Source organism: Triturus cristatus, chromosome 12 (assembly GCF_964204655.1).
Source record: "Triturus cristatus chromosome 12, aTriCri1.1, whole genome shotgun sequence".
In the NCBI taxonomy this organism is placed as follows: domain Eukaryota; kingdom Metazoa; phylum Chordata; class Amphibia; order Caudata; family Salamandridae; genus Triturus; species Triturus cristatus.
In genome coordinates, this window is record NC_140595.1 from 859,981,481 (window position 1) to 860,003,404 (window position 21,924).

Consider the following 21,924-nt stretch of genomic DNA (forward strand, 5'->3'; position numbering starts at 1 on the left):
GTGCTGCCTCGGTGTAATCAGGGCCGGTTCTACGATTTTTGAGGCCCTGGGCAGGAAGGAAATGTGTGAGGCCCCTCTAAATTGAAGAGACATGACGCCTTCAGGGCTGTTTGCATCTGAATAGATGCCCCTGCTCCTGAAGCTGCAGCCCCTCCCTCTGTCACCTTCAAGCACCTCTTAACAGCTCATCAAGGGCTGAAGGTGTGAGGGTCGCCATCCCGCTGTGCCTCTCCAATGCTGCTGGGATCTGAGCTTTGGTGCTGCATCAGCGACTGTTACACCGACCTCAACAGCTTCGGAGTCAAACAGGGAGGTTGGTGGAAGCTGTGCCGTCTTTATAGTGGTGCGACCGGTGCCCGGTTAAAATTACGGACAAATGGCGTCCGTTAAAGAATCCTTCACGGACAACGGACAGACGGCCGAAATTACGGACTGTCCGTGAAATTTACGGACGGTTGGTCACCCTAGTGTGTATGTGGTGTGTGTAGGACACAAACAAATCTGGGGTTGTGTCCTGCTGCACACAGTCCAGTGTTTCTGCTCCTCCTACAAACCACACTGAATCAAAAACACGGAGTCAACCAATAGGAGCAACACCGCCCGCTAGTGGCCGTTTGGCGCTATCGCGGGGAATAGAGGAAAAGCTTTATGGCGAAAGGAGAAGCCGGCAGAAGAGGGACCCGGCTTGCTGTAGCCACAGTCAGTGCCAAGGGGAGAGGCAGCCCCGTGGTTATTTTGCGAAGTGAGAAAAAAAAGTGAAGTGCTGCAGAGGAGGCACTGCACTGGGGAAGACAAAGTGGAATGAGAGGATGCCAGCCTGTTATGTTGGGCCCTAGGCCCTCATGCTGGGAATAACGGGCACAGGACACATGGTTGGGTAGTGGGTTAACTGGCCTCGAGCACGTGCGCTCGGCCCTTTTATTAGCAGCGTCACCTGACCCAGTGACGTCTGTGGTGGGTGGGTGTATAGTGGGATACATACATAGGAACACTAGAACGTGTCCCTGCTAGGACACTACATTCCTCCCAATTTTTAATAACAAAAACCCAGAGTCAATGTTCAACCTAGGGGAGAAAGAAATATATATACAGATGTAATACAGTGACCAAACTTCTGCAGAATCGCTCACGCTTCAGCAGCCTGGAGTCACAGACGATGTTCTTCCTGTCGCGGACGATGTTCTTCCAGTCGCGGACGATCACCAGTTCACTGTGGCACCAGCCATGGGTGCTCGATGGATCTAGTCTGTTGACGATTCTGCCTTGAAGTTGTTCTCACAGTCTTTTCTTCACTTTGCTTTCATGGCGACAAACGCAGTTGAAATTCTTGTGGTTCACCGCTAGATGTTGCCGTTCATCTTTTAGTCCAGTCCTTTTCTTTATCTGTGGCGTGTGTTCTGTTTTGCAAAAGGACGGGTCATTCGCAAGACACCCCTCTCACCAGGATGCCCCTCTCGCCGGTGTTCCCCTGCCACGGGATATCCCCGAGGCCCTCTTCATCAGATCTGGCCAGGGTTGAGTGTCCTGTATCGTGTTACTCCCATACCGATAAGTGCGGGTGCGGAGGAGACGACAGGTCTCACCTCAGATTCCGCAGTCAGACCTGGAGGGTAGCTGTTGGCTTCTGTCTTTGCGCGCGACGTCTTCATCCTCCTGGGACCTTTGCTGAAGGGCGGCTGATGACCATCTCTCGTCGCGGGGATACTCTCTCTCACTGGCATCCCTGAGGCCTTTGCTCCTGAGTCACCAAGGCTGGCATTGACCAGTGTCCGCGTGACCCCAAAGGTGGATGTTTCGAACGGTCCGGCCTGCTCACCTCTGCAGATCCCGGGTGTGCTGAAAGCATCGTCAAACAGATGGTTTGTTCTCCGTGCCACGGGTGTTCTTCAGGACTTGCGCACTGTGTTCTGACGCTTGTCACCTTCCTTGTCTTTGAGGTGTGAGTAGTCTTGCCACACTCTTCACCTTCCTTGTCTTTGAGGTGTGAGTATTCTTGCCACACTCTTCTCCTTCCTCTATTTCTTTCTCCATGAGGGTGTCATATCACTCTGACTTCTTCTTTAGTTGCTGTGGCAACCGTGCCACTCAGATCTCTTTCTTTCCCCTTTTCTTTCAGTGGCAGACGTGCCACTCCGATGTCATCTTCCTTCTCTTCTTGTAGTGGCAAGCGTGCCACTCAGATATCTTCTTCCCTTCACTTCACGACCTACTCTGGACCATTTCTGTTCTCCTCTTGGTCTGGCCAGGCTTCTCCATGCAGCGCGCGCACTCTGCACGTGTTCCCCCTGGTCTTGTCCTCGTCCGAGAACACTCTCTTCATCTTCCACAGCATTCCGAGTTAGGGTCGTGACCTTCTCTTCATCTTCTCCTTTTCACCAGTTACTTTGGTTGAAGTTCGTGGGGCCATGCTCTTGGTCCGCTTCGTTCTTCTCCTTTTCACCAGTTACTTTGGTTCTTCTGGAGCTTCTTGGACCACTTGACGGTCCGCGCTGCCGATCACTGGCAGGATATCTTCGGTCTTGTCGTCAGACCTCTTGCTTTGTAGCTTCACTGACCTGTGCGTCGGTCACCTCCTTGTGCAACTCCTGGCGAGTCGGCTTCTGTGGTGCGACCATTTGGCAGGTCGGCTTGGCCTTTGTGGTGCGACCATTTGGCTGGCCGGCTTGACCTTTGTGGTGCGACCATTTGGCTGGTCGGCTTGACCTTTGTGGTGCGACCGTTTGGCAGGTCGGCTTGGCCTTTGTGGTGCGACCATTTGGCTGGTCAGCTTGACCTTTGTGGTGCGAACGTTTGGCAGGTCGGCTTGGCCTTTGTGGTGCGACCCTTTGGCTGGTCGGCTTCACGAGGTGTGTCGCGTCGTGTGACTACCTGTGTCCGCTGCCTTGTCAGGCGCTGGTGCGTGCTACTCTTCGTACCGTCGTGGTACATCTTCAGTGTAGCGTTGCTCCTTGTACCATGATCTCTTGATGTGGTGGCTTCTTGGCGCCACTAGGTGTGGCTCGACATCCTTGCCCACCAGTGTTGGATACTTGCTGCGCCCATCCTCTTCAGTGGGTTCCTCTCCAGTAGGCGCTGCAGTGTACCTTCCGCGTCCGGGGTACATCTGCGCTGAGTCCTTTAGTTCGCTCGAGGGTTCGCTCCACTTGATGCGGCGACAGCGCAGTCCTTGCTGGGGTGGATGTGGCTTGACACCATTTCCTTTTCTTCCTCCTTGTCGCTGCGGGATGGCGCTGCATCCCTGTGGCTCACTGTCTCTTCCTCCTCGCGCTTCTGTCGCGTTCCTGCGCTTCTGGCGCATTCCTGTGCGCCTCCGTCGCGTTCCCGTGCGCTCACCATTGCGCATCAGTCAGACCTTGCAGTACGTGCCTTGCTGCCTCTTCTTCCTTGCGCTGCGATCCGTCGGTCTCCTGTGGCTGCTGGATTCCCTTGGCTTGCTGCATGCTTGTTTGTTTCTTTGTTGATGCAGTACCACCAGTGGCCACTAGATGGCAGTGTTGCTGTAACCTGCTCTCAGCAGCAACCTTCTTTGCTACTAGACTTTCTTTCTGTGTTGTTTTTCCAGGCTTTGGCAGACTGCAGACGGGCCAGAGCCACAGCAGGGCAGTGGAGGGCAGGACACGTCTCAGCAGGTAAGTCTTTTTACTTTACTTTATTGAGAGGCAGGGACACAGGCTTTGTGGGCTGCTCACAGGGGGAGGAGGAGGCATCACTCGGGGGACAATGGCAGTCTGTGCCATCACTCGCACAGCGTTGGTTTACTTTTGGCGCTGCCGGGGGTCCTGCGATGTGGGGCATGACCCTCCCTGGCTGGCGGCGGCCGTTCTTGGCCTTCCTGATCGCCCTCCCTGCCCGCGGCAGCTACATGCAGTCCTCGCGCGGCAGGGGGGGGGGCACTCGCGGAGGTCCTCGCCGCTTTTACGGCGTTATCTGCCCATGCCACTGCTCGTGTGTAGGGTTTTCCCTATTCTCCCCGCCCGCAGCAGCTCCTGTCTCTTCACGCTGCTCGGGGCGGGTAGGGTTGATGCTGATTACCGGCACCGGCCCGCGGGCAACGCACGCAGTGCAGGCTTCACTGGCCGGCGGGCAACGCACGCAGTGCAGGCTTCCAGGTCCCAGTCCTCAAGCGGCGTCGGCCGCGCGCTGATTTGTTTCTCTCCCGCCCCCTCGGCAGCTCCTGCATTCGCTCGCTGACCGGGGCGGGGGAGTGGTGCTGCCGCTACGCTGGCGGTGTGTTCAGTCGCGGGGGACGAGGTCCCTGTGTAGTGCTGCGGGTGGGCTCCGCTTTAGCATCACGTTATGTCCGCCCCACGCGGGGGCTGGGGAGTGGGTTGCTACTCCGCCCAACCGCTGCGGATCCACTTCCCTGCACCTTCGTACTCGCTCTCCGGGCTCACCTTCTGCCCGGTTGGGCGTCCTCTAACGCGGGTGGGCTCCGCTTGAAACAGGCTCGGTGAGGGGGTCGTGGCCGACGCGGGTGGGCTCCGCTCGGACTGGCTGACTCATGGCGTCGCGGCCGATGCGGGTGGGCTCCGCACGGCTCGCACTTCTCCTCCTTCACCGGGCAGGTCGCGGCCGATGCGGGTGGGCTCTGATCGGTCTGCTTGTCTTCGGGGCGCTTCCCACCTCCACCAGGGTCACTGCGGCAAGCGCCTGAGGCGCGGGGTGGGCTCCCGGTCGCCACCAGTCACGCTGCGGGCTCTGCATCGCCCCGCAGGCTTCTCGGCGCGTCGCGCCTTCTCCAAGGGGGAGGGGAGAAGGGTGCCCTCACTGCGGGCAGCTCGCCCTCTCTCCCCCACCTTCTCGCAGAACGAAGGCTGCACACACGGGGTGTAGTACCACGCTCGTCGCCATTGTTATGTTGGGCCCTAGGCCCTCATGCTGGGAATATCGGGCACAGGACACATGGTTGGGTAGTGGGTTAACTGGCCTCGAGCACGTGCGCTCGGCCCTTTTATTAGCAGCGTCACCTGACCCAGTGACGTCTGTGGTGGGTGGGTGTATAGTGGGATACACACATAGGAACACTAGAACGTGTCCCTGCTAGGACACTACACCAGCCCCACCAATGGGGTTCCAGTCCGACACCCCCTCACTTGAGGCACAGGCTATGAGGAACAGCGAGCATAGAACAGAGGTTTACCAAAATAGCAGGTCTCGCTTGAGAGCAGACTGCACGCGAGGCGGAAGCAGCAACAGCAGCGTTGGAGGCAACACACCCTCCCTGGGCCCTCCTAATGGTTGTAGAGGGGAAGAAGCGGAATCTTGACAGAGAAGACCCCTGATAAGCCTGACTGCCGATATGACCGCGCAGATGGGAATCTATAAACACGAACGGCCCCATCGGTTGCAGATCAGCAAGGAATGAGGTCTGAGTACAGAACACGAGTCCTGATCCCCACAAGAAGCCAAAACACTGCCCCCAGCCTAGAGAGCTGACAAGCGCAGTGATGCCAAGAGCAGCCCGAGAGTAAAGTCTAAGAATGCAACAATTCTCTCGTAAAGCAAAGACAAAACAGATGCACAAAGAGTACATGAAGGGAGCGTTTCTGCATTCACCTGTGAGTGAGTACTGTGGCACACACACACGCCCTGCAATCTGCCTGCCAGGCTGAAGAGCAGGAAGACTGGATACCAAAGCAGAGAAGCCCAAGAGTAAAAGAGACTGTACAGCAAGCGCCACGGCCAATGCCTGCGGCCTATTGACCTTGGTCGGCTGAAAGAGAGAAGACGCCACACAACAGTGACAAGCTCTGATGAGGAAAGCGGGCACTGCATGCCACCTTGCGGTGAATGGTTCCATCGCAATAAAGAGAACCTGGCTGACGATCTCAGAAAAGAGAGAGAAAGGTATGCACACCCTTTGTGGCAAGAGGCCATCACAACAAGAGAAGCAGGCATACAGCAAGCCAACATAGAGCACACATGAGAACTAGCCACTAGCTCCACTGCTGCCAGAGCAGAGGCAAAGGAAAGAGGAGACAGAAGTTACCCGCCATCAAAGAAGCGAAGAACCAAGGAGATCCCCACAGGGGAGAGGGGCCCCGCGTGGCCCGAACGCAGGAAGAAGAGAGATCGTGATCACCCCACATGCACCAACATCGCCCAGCAGTGGGCCAGAAACTATTCAGAGAGTGCCTCCGATACTGCCTTAAGACTGTGGTGTGCAGCGGTCCTCTACAGGCATGAGGAGATTCCTGCACTCCGAGTGGCGCGCCGTCACAACTGACGCAAGAGAACAGAGATACTTACCTCCCACATCGATCCTAAATTACAGCCGGAATACTCTGTCAAGGAGAAGAAGGGTATGGAAGGTATTACAGAGCGGATCCATCAAAACACACCTACCTCCACCACCATCCCTGAAATGGCAGAGGCACCTGAGAAGGCGCCCAGTCCTATTTGACAGGACCGGACCGGTGAGTGGGCCGTTACAGGAGAAAAGGCGAGAAGACGCCCACTCCTATTTGACAGGACCGGACCGGTGAGTGGTCCATGACGGGAGAAAATGCGAAGCCCAGACAACACGAAGGAGTAAGCAGGAGGTCCTGTGAGACTGCGTGGCCCTTTCGCCACATATTCATAGCATATACAGATGGAACATGCGTTACCTGGCCTTTTGCCACTCTTCAGAGCAGGTGTTGAAACGACTTGCCTTGCGTGGTTACTGCAGCATTATGCCACTGCAATACAATGCCACTGCAGCCAGATGCCACTGCAGCAAGATGACACTGCAGCAAGATGACACTGCAGCAAGAAGCGACCTGCATTACGTGGCCTGTCGTCACATTTCACCCATGAAAACAGACGACAACAGGTGCGCAGAAAATTCAAGAGAAGGGGACCAGAACAAGTACTCGCACTTTCACCTGAATGCACCTTCTAAGATACGACAGCCACTGGGGTGCGGCGACATCATTCTTCACAGTGACCGTCAGCCACGTGTCGCCAGCTGCTTAAAGGAAAGGGCATCCCTGTTTGCACACACACATGCCAAACAAAAAGAGCTGCACCAAGCGTACGACGAGTATCATGTCGGCAAAGGTTCACCAGTCCCCCCAAATCACTACCAGTCATCACCACCTGTTGTACAGTCATCTCACGACCACCACTCCATCATTATCATGTGCATCACTACCATCCCTGGAGCATCAAGTATCACGACGAGTCCTGCACCAGTGCCATACAGAGCGACGACCTGAAGATACAGTGACCATCTCTTTAATTGGTCCATGTCCTGATCCTGGTAGCGAGAGCATGTTCTGACCAGGACACATCCACCCCTGAAGTTTGCAAGAGTGACGAGAAGGTGGCTCCAGAGTCAGAGCCCATATGCAGTCATGTGGCAACTCATCCAAGGGGCCTCCAAGAGCGTGAGAGATGGACTTTACTTTGCCCCACCAATGGATTCCAGGAAGCAGCCAGGCCATACAACTGAGAATTCAACAGGTCACACAATGCCAAGACTGTCTTCAAGGGCTCAAGCGACATCATGGTCAGGTGTTCACAATGGATTCCCCCTACGCTCCTGATGCTCCTATTTTGAACAACAAGACACTATTTGCCTCACAGCAAGAGTACGCTGGACCGATGAACATCACATAGGTGGACTGTCACTCAACTGGCGCCAAGCTGAAAGGTCCGGACTTCATCAGCACCGTGTTCGTGTCCAGATATGCCTGGTTAAAGTATGGACCTGTGCCAAGATGTCCGGGTGCTCCCAGCTGCACCTGTCCACCGCTGTCCTGCGAGCTACATCTCTGAACTGCGAGACTCCAGTTATTTTTAGTTGTTTTCTCACTCCTTCCCATAGGTTGGACTCTTGTTTGTTATTTTTCGTTTTAAAGGAATGTTGTGTCCTGCTGGACACAGTCTAGTGTTTCTAGTGTTTCTGACAGCCACTCCCCCGAGGGCTGGCCCACACACACACCCTCACCCATCCAACACGGGCGTCACCGGTCAGGTGACCCCGCAAATAAAATTGCCCAAGTGCACCTCCTCTGGGCTAGTTTCCAGTACCGTATTCATGTGTCTGTGTCGTCATTACTTCAGTATGCGGGCCTAGGGCTCAGAACATAACAGCTGGAAGGCAGCAGAATGCTTTATCAGGTCAAAGACATTGATATAGGTGATGATCTGGAGTATTGTGCCATGGGCCGTTGCTCCACCTTTGTTATTTGTGAAGTAGTCAGTGCCTCACTTGGAGTAGTGCAACTACTTTTAGCGACTACACCTGAAACTTCCAAAGACCACCCTTGCAATTCTGTGTTCATTTGTGAATGCCTTCTCTGGATGTGGTTTCTAGAAGCCAACTCTGGCTTCATGTGTCCAGTTCTGCGGAAACATCTGAGGTGCAGGACCCAATTGTGGTTGTCCAAGCTGGTGTCCAGGTTTGTTGGTTACATCTCGCAGGGTCGGACTGGGACAGAAAGAAGACCTGGGCACGAAAATAAAAGTGGCTGCTTTAGCGAACTAGATAGCTAAAAAAGTGTCTCATGTTTACAAATTGGGGCAGTTTTGAACTTGTAAAGACACTCTGCATAGGCATGTGCTAGGCATAGAAAACCACATGGATTTGAGAGTGCTGCAGGCAATGTTTGTTTCATTATCAGTGAAACAAACAGTAAAAAACGGCTGAGAGATCATAAAACAGGCCCACAAATAGCCAAGGAAATGGTCCACATACTGATCTATGAGACTAGCCAGTCGGGCACTGCCTGGTTGTCCTCTATGCCAGACCGACCCTGACTTCTTGTGTTTTCTACCCAGCTCTGGAACTCAGCTTTGACATATTGTGTCCAGTTCTGGAAGTCACCTGTGGTGTGTTTATGTTCAGATCTTCTTAAGAAAATAAAAAAAGTGGGCCTATGGGATTTATCAAGGGGTCAAAACATTAACATATCTAAAGGTAGTCAGGAGGCAAGATGGCGTCTGACTAGTGGCAGTAGAGAACGCTCCCGATGCCAAAAACGGAAAATGAGGCTTTAACGGTGTATTAAGGATACATACCCCATGGAAGCAACCCTCAGCACAGGCGATTTTGTGTCTGCGGCCGAGGGATTGATTTATGAACTTCTGGCGGCAGCAGCGGCATTGTTTGCGGAGCTCCGAGAATGGAGAGCCGGGTTGAGAGCCAGGCTGAAACCGGACGCAGGTAAAGGAACAAGCGCAGCGAGCGGTGGAGAGAGCAGAGTCAGCGGGAAAGCCGAGAACGGCGAGAACGGCAAGAGAGACGACGGGACTGCTGCCATCGCGGGAGGAGCCAGGTGGGCAAGCAGAGCACCGAGAGATCGGCAACACAGCTCTCGGAGCGCGTTTCCAGGAGAGGAGCTTACACTCGAGTCAGTGGTTTCTCGGGGAAATTCAAGAATAGCCAGCGGCACCCTCAGCAACACTTTCAGGATGCCGCCAAAAGCGACGCGAGGAGGGAAAGGAAGAGTCCTGGATGCTGAGCAGACAAGCAACAAACTACTTGCATCCCAGAAGGACGTGGAGAAAGCCAAGATTAGTGAGGATGCTGAAAATGGTGAGAAACCTCCAGGTGAGAGCGGGGGTGCAGCATCAAACATGGGGGCCTGGAGTAACATTAGGGGAAAGCAAGTTTGGGTGCCAAGCTCAGTCTCAGGCTCGGAGACCCTGACAAGCACTAATTCTTTGGTTCGGGCTGCAAATCCTGGTGGAAATATAGGAGGCACTAAATCCATCACGGGGTATTTTTCCCCTGTCAGCCAGGACACTACAGTTAATATAGCCAAAACAGCTAATGGAGGTAACACAAATGACAAATCTGTGCCGGCCCTGGAAAAGAGAAAGAGGGATAAAAACATGACTGTACGCAAAGGTAAAGTAGATACGCAAGAGAATGCACGAAAGACTCCTGAGACACAGGACATTAACTCTGAGACGCAGTGGGGAGAGATTATGGAGGGTCGTGAAATTGAAATTGAAGAGATTCAAGAAGAGCTCGATAAGGGAAGCACAGAGTCGAATCTAATGGTTTCTTTAAATCAAGTACAAGGCCAAGTAGGCCCCCCTGAAGCTGAGGCAGCAGGATTAGAGGTGATAAGTGTGGAAAGTACAGCAGGCACGCCAAATATAGAAGCATTATTGACTAAGAATCTGATTCTGGGAGCTGCCGCAAGTAGTGGCCCCAGTGGCACAGAGGATAATATAGACGCAGCTGACAATTTTTTCTCAGTGACTGACGGGTCTGAAGAAATTCTATCTGAGTTAGAAAGAAGCGATGAGGAGGCCTCTACAGACGCCAGTCTTGGTCTTAGCTCAGGGAGTAGCAGAATCTCCCTTAAAGAAAAGGACATAGCCGTTAGAAAAAAGAGGCTTTCAAAACGACAAAGAGACACCCAGTCACAGGAAAAAGCGCTTAGCGGGCAAAGGCGTGTAAGCGGAGGGGGTAGCGCAATAAATCTAAAATGGGATTATTCAGCTACCCAGGAGGTTTACCCGGAACCACCGGTACAGGGGGGTGTTGGAGAGCCAGAAATGGAAGCTCCTCCGCTGCAGCTGATATTAAATTCGATAAAACAACTCCAAGAGGCAACAAAGAGTGAGGGGAGGAAAAATCGGCTCGCAACCAGGAGTCTGCAAGGCTCAATTAAAAGAGTAGCCAAAATCTGCTCAGATACAAAAACGAAAGTATCCCATCTAGAGGACCGTATCAGTACCATGGAAGACCGACATGCAGAAGATACAGCCAAGGTGAAAACACATGATCAACAACTCTCTGACATCCAATGGAAATTGGAAGAATTAGAAAACCGCCAACGCCGGAATAATCTAAGAATCTTGGGTATCGAAGAGGGAAAGGAAGGGAATGATGTGAGAGCCTACGTACTGAAGATGTTGAATGGAGCCTTTCCTGAGCTGAGCCACTGGGACTGGGAGAAGGAAGTTCAAAGAGTTCATCGATTCCCATTGATGATGAAGAAGAAAGAGACACAGGCTCAGGCTCAGGGCGGAACTCAGAGACCACAGAGGCCAAGAGCTATACTGATTTTTTTTGGAAACTTCTTATTAAGGGAGGAAGTGTATGCCAAAGCCCGTCCCAACTCTAAATGCTCGTTCGATGGCCAAACTTTTTTTACAACCCCTGATTATTGTCATACAACAGTGGAAAGGAGATGGAGACTGAGAGAGCTGCTAGATCCATGCCATCAAATGGGATTGCAGGCTTATTTGATGAACCCTGCCAGGTTGAAGATTATATATAAAAATACGGTTAGAGTATTTACCTCTGAAGTACAAGCCAAGGTGTATATGGACACATTAAAAAAAGATTAGTACCATTGCCTGAAGGAGGAAATATAAGAAATATATGGGCCATGTAGATCTATTTTAGATATTGGCGATAGGGGGAGGGAAAAAAAAAAAAGGGGGGGGGTAGAAAATGAAGGAGGGGTATGACAACAGAAGAAGAAGAAATGGACGATATGGTTGTATAATACACCGGAAAAAAAAAAAAAAAATTTTAAAGGATTTTTGGCTTAGGGAGGCTGACAGTCAGACTCCATCACAGAGACCTATCGGTCTGCTTGCCTCACAGGGTGGAGGGAAGGGAGGGAGGGGAGGGGAGGGAGGGGCCTGTAGGAAGGGTGGGATAGGGGGGGGTCTAGGGGGAGAAAAGAGAGAGAAAATGACATCATCATCATATAGAAGGAAGAAGGAAGGGATTAAGTGGGAAAAGGGGAGAAAAACTCGAACTCTATGCGGATAGTCACAATCAACATAAGCGGACTGAACGATGCTAAAAAACGGAGAGAGCTGAAAGAATATCTTAGGGCAATACACGCTGACATAGTATGTGTACAGGAGACACATATTGAGATATCTCAAAAATTCTTATTAGAGCAATTAGGGTATCAACTCCTAATATGTACAACGCAAGGGTCTAGGACACGGGGGGTGGCGGTATTGGCACGGGGCGGCATGGTGACAGTAAAAAAAAAGAAGGCAGATCCTTAAGGTCGATGGGTCATAATAGAATGCAAGGTGCAAGAGTTTGTCTTTACATTATGCTCCATCTATGCTCCAACAGTCGATGATCCAGAGGCCTTAGATCAGATCAACGCACAATTGACAAACTGGCCTATGCCGATTATAGTCTGTGGAGACTTGAACATCAATGGCTTATATGGTCTGTGGAAAAATGATCCAATTAGATTTACAGGTCGAAAAAAGAAAAGCCATAGGGCACTAATACAGATGATGCAGGATAACGGGCTGACGGATATATGGGAACAGCAAAATACTGGGGGAGGGGGAAGCACCTATTATTCTGCGCCACACAAATCTTTAGCTAGATTGGACTATTTTCTGGTATCAGCAGTATTGACGACGATCTCTAAGGTTAGAAAATTGCCACGGGTGGTATCAGACCATAGCCCTTTGATATTAGATATTGCTATCTCAAATCAACAAAAAGAGAGATCTAGCTGGACCTTCGAGAGAGCTCTGTTGCTTGATCCTAAGTATGTTACCCAGATGGATAGCTGGCTAAAAGAATATTTAAAGGTAAACAGAGGATCTGCTTCCCCCAGAATAGTTTGGGATGCTATGAAGGCGGGCATAAGGGGGGAGACTATCAGCTTTACATTAAAACGAAATAAACTAGAGAAAGAAGAAATGGAGGGAAAACAGAGATCAGTCGCTGCTGTCGAAGAAGAATTAATTAAAGCAATAGAGGCCAGGCAAGAGGTCGCTGGAATATTACAAAGGGTGGCAATAGCAAAGGCAGCAGTGAGTGAGTCGCTTGCAGTCAAAGCGGCTGGGAAATATATGGCGTGGAAACAGGACCAATATGAATTCAGCGAACAGATAGGGCGTATCTTAGCTATTAGGACACGACAGGCGGCCACTAAAGGAGAAATTTTACAGGTTAATTCCGTGGCAGGGATAGCGGCGACAACACCAAGGGGGATATGCTCTGTTTTCCAAGAGTTTTACCAGAATTTATATAATCCTGAAAGTGGCGCTGCAGATGGTGAAATAGAGAAATACTTAGAAAGCGCGCTAGTAGAGAAAATGACAATGGAGGATAGAGCGGAGTTGGAGACTAATTTCTCGATAGAAGAGGTACGGGCGGCAATTAAGGATTTACCTGCCGGGAAAGCTGTGGGTCCTGATCTTATACCGCTCGAATTTTATAAAAAATTCCTCCCTAGCATAGAAGAGGATCTTTATCAACTAATGGTAGCTACACAAAGAGGGGAGACACCTCCCGAATCATGGGGGGAAGCAACTATGGTGGTATTCCTAAAAAAGAACAAAATTTCAACCGACCCCGGGTCATATAGACCCATAAGCCTGATGAACAGTGACACTAAGGTTTACTCTAAGATATTAGCTAATCGCCTTAGTGCAGTCATAGGCAAGATTATTTCTCCCCGACAGCATGGGTTCATCCCAGGAAGGGGCACAGCGGACCATATCAGAAGGGTGTGTGCATTGTTTGACGGGACGGCAGCCTCACGAGACCCTATGGCCTTAATTTTGTTAGATGCTGAAAAAGCGTTTGATAGGGTCTCGTGGGGCTTCCTTTGGGCGGCTTTAGGGAAGGCAAACATAGGAGATGTCTGTATTGGGGCTTTGAGAGCTCTATATAAGAATCCCACGATAAGATTAAGGATTATGAGAGAGCAGAGCGAGATAATAAAGATTGGACGGGGCACCAGGCAAGGGTGCCCCTGCTCCCCGCTACTCTTTGCCTTCTATATAGATGCTTTCATAAGAAAGATTGAGTTAAATGAAAATATCAAACCTGTTGTCTTGAATGGATTTGAAACAAAAATTTTAGGGTATGCTGACGACCTAGCCATAACATCTACGGACCCAGCTGCAGCGCTGCTAGAAATAGAAAGGGAAGCAATGGTTTACGGGGCGCTCTCGGGGTATAAATTAAACCAGAGCAAAACTCAAATAGTAATTAATAAAAAGGTAACGATGGTGGATCAAAGAATTACAGACTCAGCTACTTATCTAGGGATAACAATAACTTCAGATCTCTCGAAGGTAGTGGAAATGAATTTGGGGCCGGTTATAAAAAAGGCTAAAGGGGACTTAGATAGACTAAATAATCTACACTTAACAATAATTGGCAGATGCAATTTAGTAAAAATGATCTTTTTGCCCAAAGTACTATATCTGTTCCGCACCATCCCACTAAAATTTAATAACAGTTGGTTCTGTGAAATAGAAGGACTCACAAATCGTTTTATCTGGGCCAAAGGCAAAACACGGCGAGCATTGAAATTTCTGTCGTTACCGAGAGAGCGAGGGGGCCTGGCGGCACCTGATTATAGGGCTTATTATTGGGCGACTGTCCTGCAATATATCAGAGGATTAGTGGGTGGAAGTATGGAGGATCGGTGGAGAGTAGGAGAGAGCGTCCCTGATATATATGAGCTATTGATCAAGGACTCTAATAAGTGGCTTCTCTCGTTTAATGAAGGTAGCTATTACAAAAAAGTCAAGTTCAAGACTCTAGGCGCGGCAATGGCTGTATGGTCAACTGCCAGGAAGAAAATGAAAATGGGGAGGATGAATTATTACACCCCGTTATTTAATAATCAGCTATTGCCAGAGGTCTTTCACGATCCAGTTATGAGGAGGTGGGATATGATGGGGGTAAAAACGATCGGCGACCTTATGGGTGCAACAGGTCTCATAACATTCGATCAAGCACAGCAGCTATATAGCTTAGACCGCAGGGAGTTTTTCAAATACCTTCAAATAAGATCAGCTTTGTTAAAAAAACAGGGAGGGGATATCAACTATCGGAGAGTAGAAATCATGGAAATCTTAAGAGATAAGAAGGGCTGCTCAATATCCCAGGTATACGGGGAACTGACCAGACACAAGGAGGACAATAGTGCAAAGGTTATAGAAAAATGGAATATAAAATTGAATTTATCAGGGAATGAGGTTGAAAAAGCTTTCAAGTTATTAAATTCAGTGTTAAGAGTAGCCACCCTACAAGTCCAGCAATACAAGACCATGTTCGAGCTCTACTACACCCCACATAGAATTGCTCAATGGGGTGGAACGACGGGAGTGGTTTGCCCAAGATGTCAGGCAACACAGGCAGATACTATACATATGTTTGCTGCATGCCCCGCCTTGGATTTGTTTAAGAACTCAATAGAGCAATTTTTGGATAGAGCACTAGGGATCAAAATTACTATAACTAGCGAAGTCATGGTTCTGGGGGTAACTAGGGATGGAGTAGAAATACCCCAATTTGAGTTTATATATATAGCGATGATTCTGAGTCGACTTTGTGTCGCAACAATGTGGAAAGATCCAAATCCGCCAACGTTCCAACAATGGCTATCACGATTATTAGCGGTATATGCATTAGAAAAAGCCTTGTACGATAAAAAAGGATGGAAGACAAGACAAATGGGGAATCGGATATGGGCCCCTATTGCCAACTGGAAAGAGAGGCTTGAAAAAGATTAAAATATTGGCACTCTCCGTTTTTGATTGGGGGCAATCGGCTAGCCCTCCATACTTTCTTTCTTGTCATGTTTTGTTTTTCTTACTTTTAATTTTTTGTGTTTTTATTTTCTTCTTTTTGACGAAACTGCATAATGAAATGTATCATTAAATAAATATAATTCTTGATGATGATGAATAAAAAATAAAAAAAAAAATAAAAAAAAATAAAGGTAGCTACTGGCTTTTTCAATAAATCAACACAATAATTTCTTAATAACTATAACCCAATGCACATTCATGTATACACATGGCAATGATTTAATATTGACTCACATAATACCGCGCTTTTCTTCACAACCATAAACAAGGGTTCCTGTAAAAAAAAAATATATATCAAAATGGTTTTGTCTGGGGGGTTGCAGAGCCCTCTCGGACCTCCGCCCCACGGCAAGTGGGGTCACGGTATTGCCAGCTTCTTCTTTAAGGACAAGAGGCTGAGCTCCTGAGTCCTAAAATGGCTGCCACAACATCTTCGTTGATGTGGAGGCAGCCAATCTGTTCAGATCTTTAGATCTGTCAGGCCCTGGGATCCTCTGCAGCCTGATATATTCCATTATTTTTAACCTTAATTTCTCAAAAACTACTGAACAGATTTACACCCAAAAATTACAAAAAGCGCTCTTTCTGGATCAAGATATAATGTGCTGCCAAATTTGGACTGATTACGTTCAGCTATGCTTGTGGAATCGTTGTTCAATTTTTCTACGGAAACAGCTAAGCCCTTCAACCTTTGGCTGTGCATGGCGATGGACATCTTACTTTATCTTTGAAATAACCATAAAGATTGACTGAAAAAAACAAAGGAGTCAGAGAAAAATCAGTTGGAACCATAACAAATCAGAACACCGAGATTCAAAAAAGCTTGAAATCAGGAGATGAAAAAGAATAAGAGTGACACACGGGGCTGGACAATACTGATGGAGACACACGGGGGCTGGAGACTAATGATGGAGACACACAGGGACTGGAGAATAATGATGGAGACACACAGGGACTGGAGAATAATGATGGAGACACACGGGGCTGGAAAATAATGATGGAGACACATGGGAGCTGAAGAATAATGATGGAGACACACGGGCTGGACACGAATGATGGGGACACACAGGGACTGGAGAATAATGATGGAGACACACAGGGACTGGAGAATAATGATGGAGACACACGGGGCTGGAGAATAATGATGGAGACACATGGGGGCTGGAGGATAATGATGGAGACACGGGACTGGAGAATAATGATGGAGACACAAGGGGGGCTGGAGAATAATGATTGAGACACACAGGGAGGCTGGAGAATAATGATGGAGACACAAGGGGGGCTGGAGAATAATGATAGACACACACGGGGTCTGGAGAGTAATGATAGAGGCACACGGGTCTGGAGAATAATGATGGAGACACACAGGGGGGCTGGAGAATAATGATGGAGAAACACAGGGGGGCTGGAGAATAATGATGTTGTCACAGGGGGGCTGGAGAATTCTGATGGAGACACAAGGGGGCTGGAGAATAATGATGGAGACACACAGGGGCTGGAGAATAATGATGGAGACACACAGGAGCTGAAGAATAATGATGGAGACACACAGGGCGGCTGGAAACTAATGATAGAGACACAGGGGGGCTGGAGAATAATGATGGAGACACAAGGGGGGCTGGAGAATAATGATGGAGACACACAGGGGGGCTGGAGAATAATGATGGAGACACACGGGGGCTGGAGAATAATGATGGATAAACACAGGGAGCTGGAGAGTAATGTTGGGAGACACACGAGGGCTGGAGAATTATGACGGCGACACAGGGGACTGGAGAAAAAATGATGGAGAAACACAGGGAGCTGGAGAGTAATGTTGGGAGACACGCGGGGGCTGGAGAATAATGATGGAGACACACAGGGGAGCTGGAGAATAATGATGGAGACACACAGGGGGGCTAGAAAATAATGATGGAGACACAGGGCGGCTGGAGAACAATGATGTAGACACAAGGGGGGCTGGAGAATAATGATAGAGACACACAGGGGCTGGAGAATATTGATGGAGAAACAGGACCGTAGAATAATGATGGAGACACACGGGGTCTGGAGAATAATGATGGAGACATAGGGAACTGGAGAATAATGATGGAGACACATGGGGCTAGAGAATATTGATGGAGACACAGGACTGGAGAATAATGATGGAGACACAAGGGGGTCTGGAGAATAATGATGGAGACACACGGGGGATGGAGAATAATGAGAATAATGATGGAGACACACGGGGCTGGAGAATAATGATAGAGACACACGGGGCTGGAGAATAATGATGGAGACACACAGGGGCTGGAGAATAATGATGGAGACACACGGGGGGGCTAGAAAATAATGATGGAGAAACACGGGGGCTGGAAAATATTGATGGAGACACACAGGGGCTGGAGAATAATGATGGAGACACAAGGGGGTCTGGAGAATAATGATGGAGACACACGGGGGCTGGAGGATAATGATGGAGACACAGGACTGGAGAATAATGATGGAGACACAAGGGGGCTGGAGAATAATGATGGAGACACAGGGAGGCTGGAGAATAATGATGGAGACACAAAGGGGGCTGGAGAATAATGATAGAGACACACTGGGTCTGGAGAATAATGATAGAGACACACGGGTCTGGAGAATAATGATGGAGACACACAGAGGGGCTGGAGAATAATGATGGAGACACACAGGGGGGTTGGAGAATAATTATGGCGTCACAGGGGGGGCTGGAGAATAATGATGGAGACACACAGAGGGGCTGGAGAATAATGATGGAGACACACAGGGGGGTTGGAGAATAATTATGGCGTCACAGGGGGGGCTGGAGAATAATGATGGAGACACAAGGGGGGCTGGAGAATAATGATAGACACACACGGGGTCTGGAGAGTAATGATAGAGGCACACGGGTCTGGAGAATAATGATGGAGACACACAGGGGGGCTGGAGAATAATGATGGAGAAACACAGGGGGGCTGGAGAATAATGATGTTGTCACAGGGGGGCTGGAGAATTCTGATGGAGACACAAGGGGGCTGGAGAATAATGATGAAGACACACAGGGGCTGGAGAATAATGATGGAGACACACAGGAGCTGAAGAATAATGATGGAGACACACAGGGTGGCTGGAAACTAATGATAGAGACACAGGGGGGCTGGAGAATAATGATGGAGACACAAGGGGGGCTGGAGAATAATGATGGAGACACACAGGGGGGCTGGAGAATAATGATGGAGACACACGGGGGCTGGAGAATAATGATGGATAAACACAGGGAGCTGGAGAGTAATGTTGGGAGACACACGAGGGCTGGAGAATTATGACGGCGACACAGGGGACTGGAGAAAAAATGATGGAGAAACACAGGGAGCTGGAGAGTAATGTTGGGAGACACGCGGGGGCTGGAGAATAATGATGGAGACACACAGGGGAGCTGGAGAATAATGATGGAGACACACAGGGGGGCTAGAAAATAATGATGGAGACACAGGGCGGCTGGAGAACAATGATGTAGACACAAGGGGGGCTGGAGAATAATGATAGAGACACACAGGGGCTGGAGAATATTGATGGAGAAACAGGACCGTAGAATAATGATGGAGACACACGGGGTCTGGAGAATAATGATGGAGACATAGGGAACTGGAGAATAATGATGGAGACACATGGGGCTAGAGAATATTGATGGAGACACAGGACTGGAGAATAATGATGGAGACACAAGGGGGTCTGGAGAATAATGATGGAGACACACGGGGGATGGAGAATAATGAGAATAATGATGGAGACACACGGGGCTGGAGAATAATGATAGAGACACACGGGGCTGGAGAATAATGATGGAGACACACAGGGGCTGGAGAATAATGATGGAGACACACGGGGGGGCTAGAAAATAATGATGGAGAAACACGGGGGCTGGAGAATATTGATGGAGACACACAGGGGCTGGAGAATAATGATGGAGACACAAGGGGGTCTGGAGAATAATGATGGAGACACACGGGGGCTGGAGGATAATGATGGAGACACAGGACTGGAGAATAATGATGGAGACACAAGGGGGCTGGAGAATAATGATGGAGACACAGGGAGGCTGGAGAATAATGATGGAGACACAAAGGGGGCTGGAGAATAATGATAGAGACACACTGGGTCTGGAGAATAATGATAGAGACACACGGGTCTGGAGAATAATGATGGAGACACACAGAGGGGCTGGAGAATAATGATGGAGACACACAGGGGGGTTGGAGAATAATTATGGCGTCACAGGGGGGGCTGGAGAATAATGATGGAGACACAAGGAGGGCTGGAGAATAATGATAGAGACACCCCCATAGAGACACACGGGGGCTGGAGAATGATGATAGAGACACACAGGGGCTGGAGAATAATGATGGAGACACATGGGAGCTGAAGAATAATGATGGAGACACACAGGGGGCTGGAAAATAATGATAGAGTTACAGGGGGGCTGGAGAATAATGATAGACACACACGGGGGCTGGAGAATAATGATGGGGACACACAGGGGGCTGGAGAATAATGATGGAGACAAACAGGGGTTGGAGAATAATGATGGATAAACACAGGGAGCTGGAGAGTAATGTTGGGAGACACACGGGGGCTGGAGAATAATGATGGCGACACAGGGGACAGGAGAAAATGATGGAGACACACAGGGGGCTGGAGAATAATGGTGGAGACACAGGGGGCTGGAGAATAATGATGGAGACACAAGGGGGGCTGGAGAATAATGATAGAGACACACGGGGGCTGGAGAATATTGATGGAGACACATTACCGTAGAATATTGATGGAGACACACGGGGGTCTAGAGAATAATGATGGAGACATAGGGAACTGGAGAATAATGATGGAGACAGATGGGACTGGAGAATATTGATGGAGACACAGGACTGGAGAATAATGATGGAGACACAAGGGGGTCTGGAGAATAATGATGAAGACACACGGGGGCTGGAGAATAATGATAGAGACACACAGGGCTGGAGAATAATGATGGAGACACACGGGGGCTGGAGAATAATGATGGAGACACACTGGGGCTGGAGACTAATGATGGAGACACACAGGGACTAGAGAATAATGATAGAGACACACAGGGACAGAAGAATAAGGATAGAGACACACGGGGGCTGCAGAATAATGATGGCGACACACAGGGACTGGAGAATAATGATAGAGACACACGGGGGCTGGAGAATAATAATTGAGACACAGGGGGACTGGAGAATAATGATGGAGACACAAGGGGGGCTGGAGAATAATGATAGAGACACACGGGGGCTGGAGAATAATGATGGAGACACACAGGGGGGCTGGAGAAAAATGATAGAGACACAGGGGGGCTGGAGAATAATGATGGAGACACAAGGGGGCTGGAGAATAATGATAGAGACATACAGGGGCTAGAGAATAATGATGGAGACACACAGGGGGGCTGGAGAATAATGATGGAGACACACGGGGCTGGAGAATAATGGCTGATAAACGCAGGGAGCTGGAGAGTAATGTTGGGAGACACACGGGAGCTGGAGAATAATGATGGGGACAAAGGGGACTGGAGAATAATGATGGAGAAACACAGGGAGCTGGAGAGTAATGTTGGGAGACACACGGGGGCTGGAGAATAATGATGGAGACACACAGGGGAGCTGGAGAATAATGATGGAGACACACAGGGGGGCTGGAGAATAATGATGGAGACACTCAAGGGAGCTGGAGAATAATGATGGAGAAACACAGGGGGCTGGAGAATAATGGTGGAGACACAGGGGGCTGGAGAATAATGATGGAGACACAAGGGGGGCTCGAGAATAATGATAGAGACACACGGGGGCTGGAGAATTTTGATGGAGACACAGGACCGTAGAATAATGATGGAGACACACGGGGGTCTGGAGAATGATGATGGAGACATAGGGAACTGGAGAATAATGATGGAGACACATGGGACTGGAGAATATTGATGGAGACACAGGACTGGAGAATAATGATGGAGACACAAGGGGATCTGGAGAATAATGATGGAGACACACGGGGGCTGGAGAATAATGAGAATAATGATGGAGACACACGGGGGCTGGTGAATAATGATAGAGACACACGGGGGCTGGAGAATAATGATGGAGACACACTGGGGCTGGAGGCTAATGATGGAGACACACAGGGACTAGAGAATAATGATAGAGACACACAGGGACAGAAGAATAATAATAGAGACACACGGGGGCTGAAGAATAATGATGGCGACTTACAGGGACTGGAGAATAATGATAGAGACACACGGGGCTGGAGAATAATAATGGAGACACAGGGGGACTGGAGAATAATGATGGAGACACAAGGGGGGCTGGA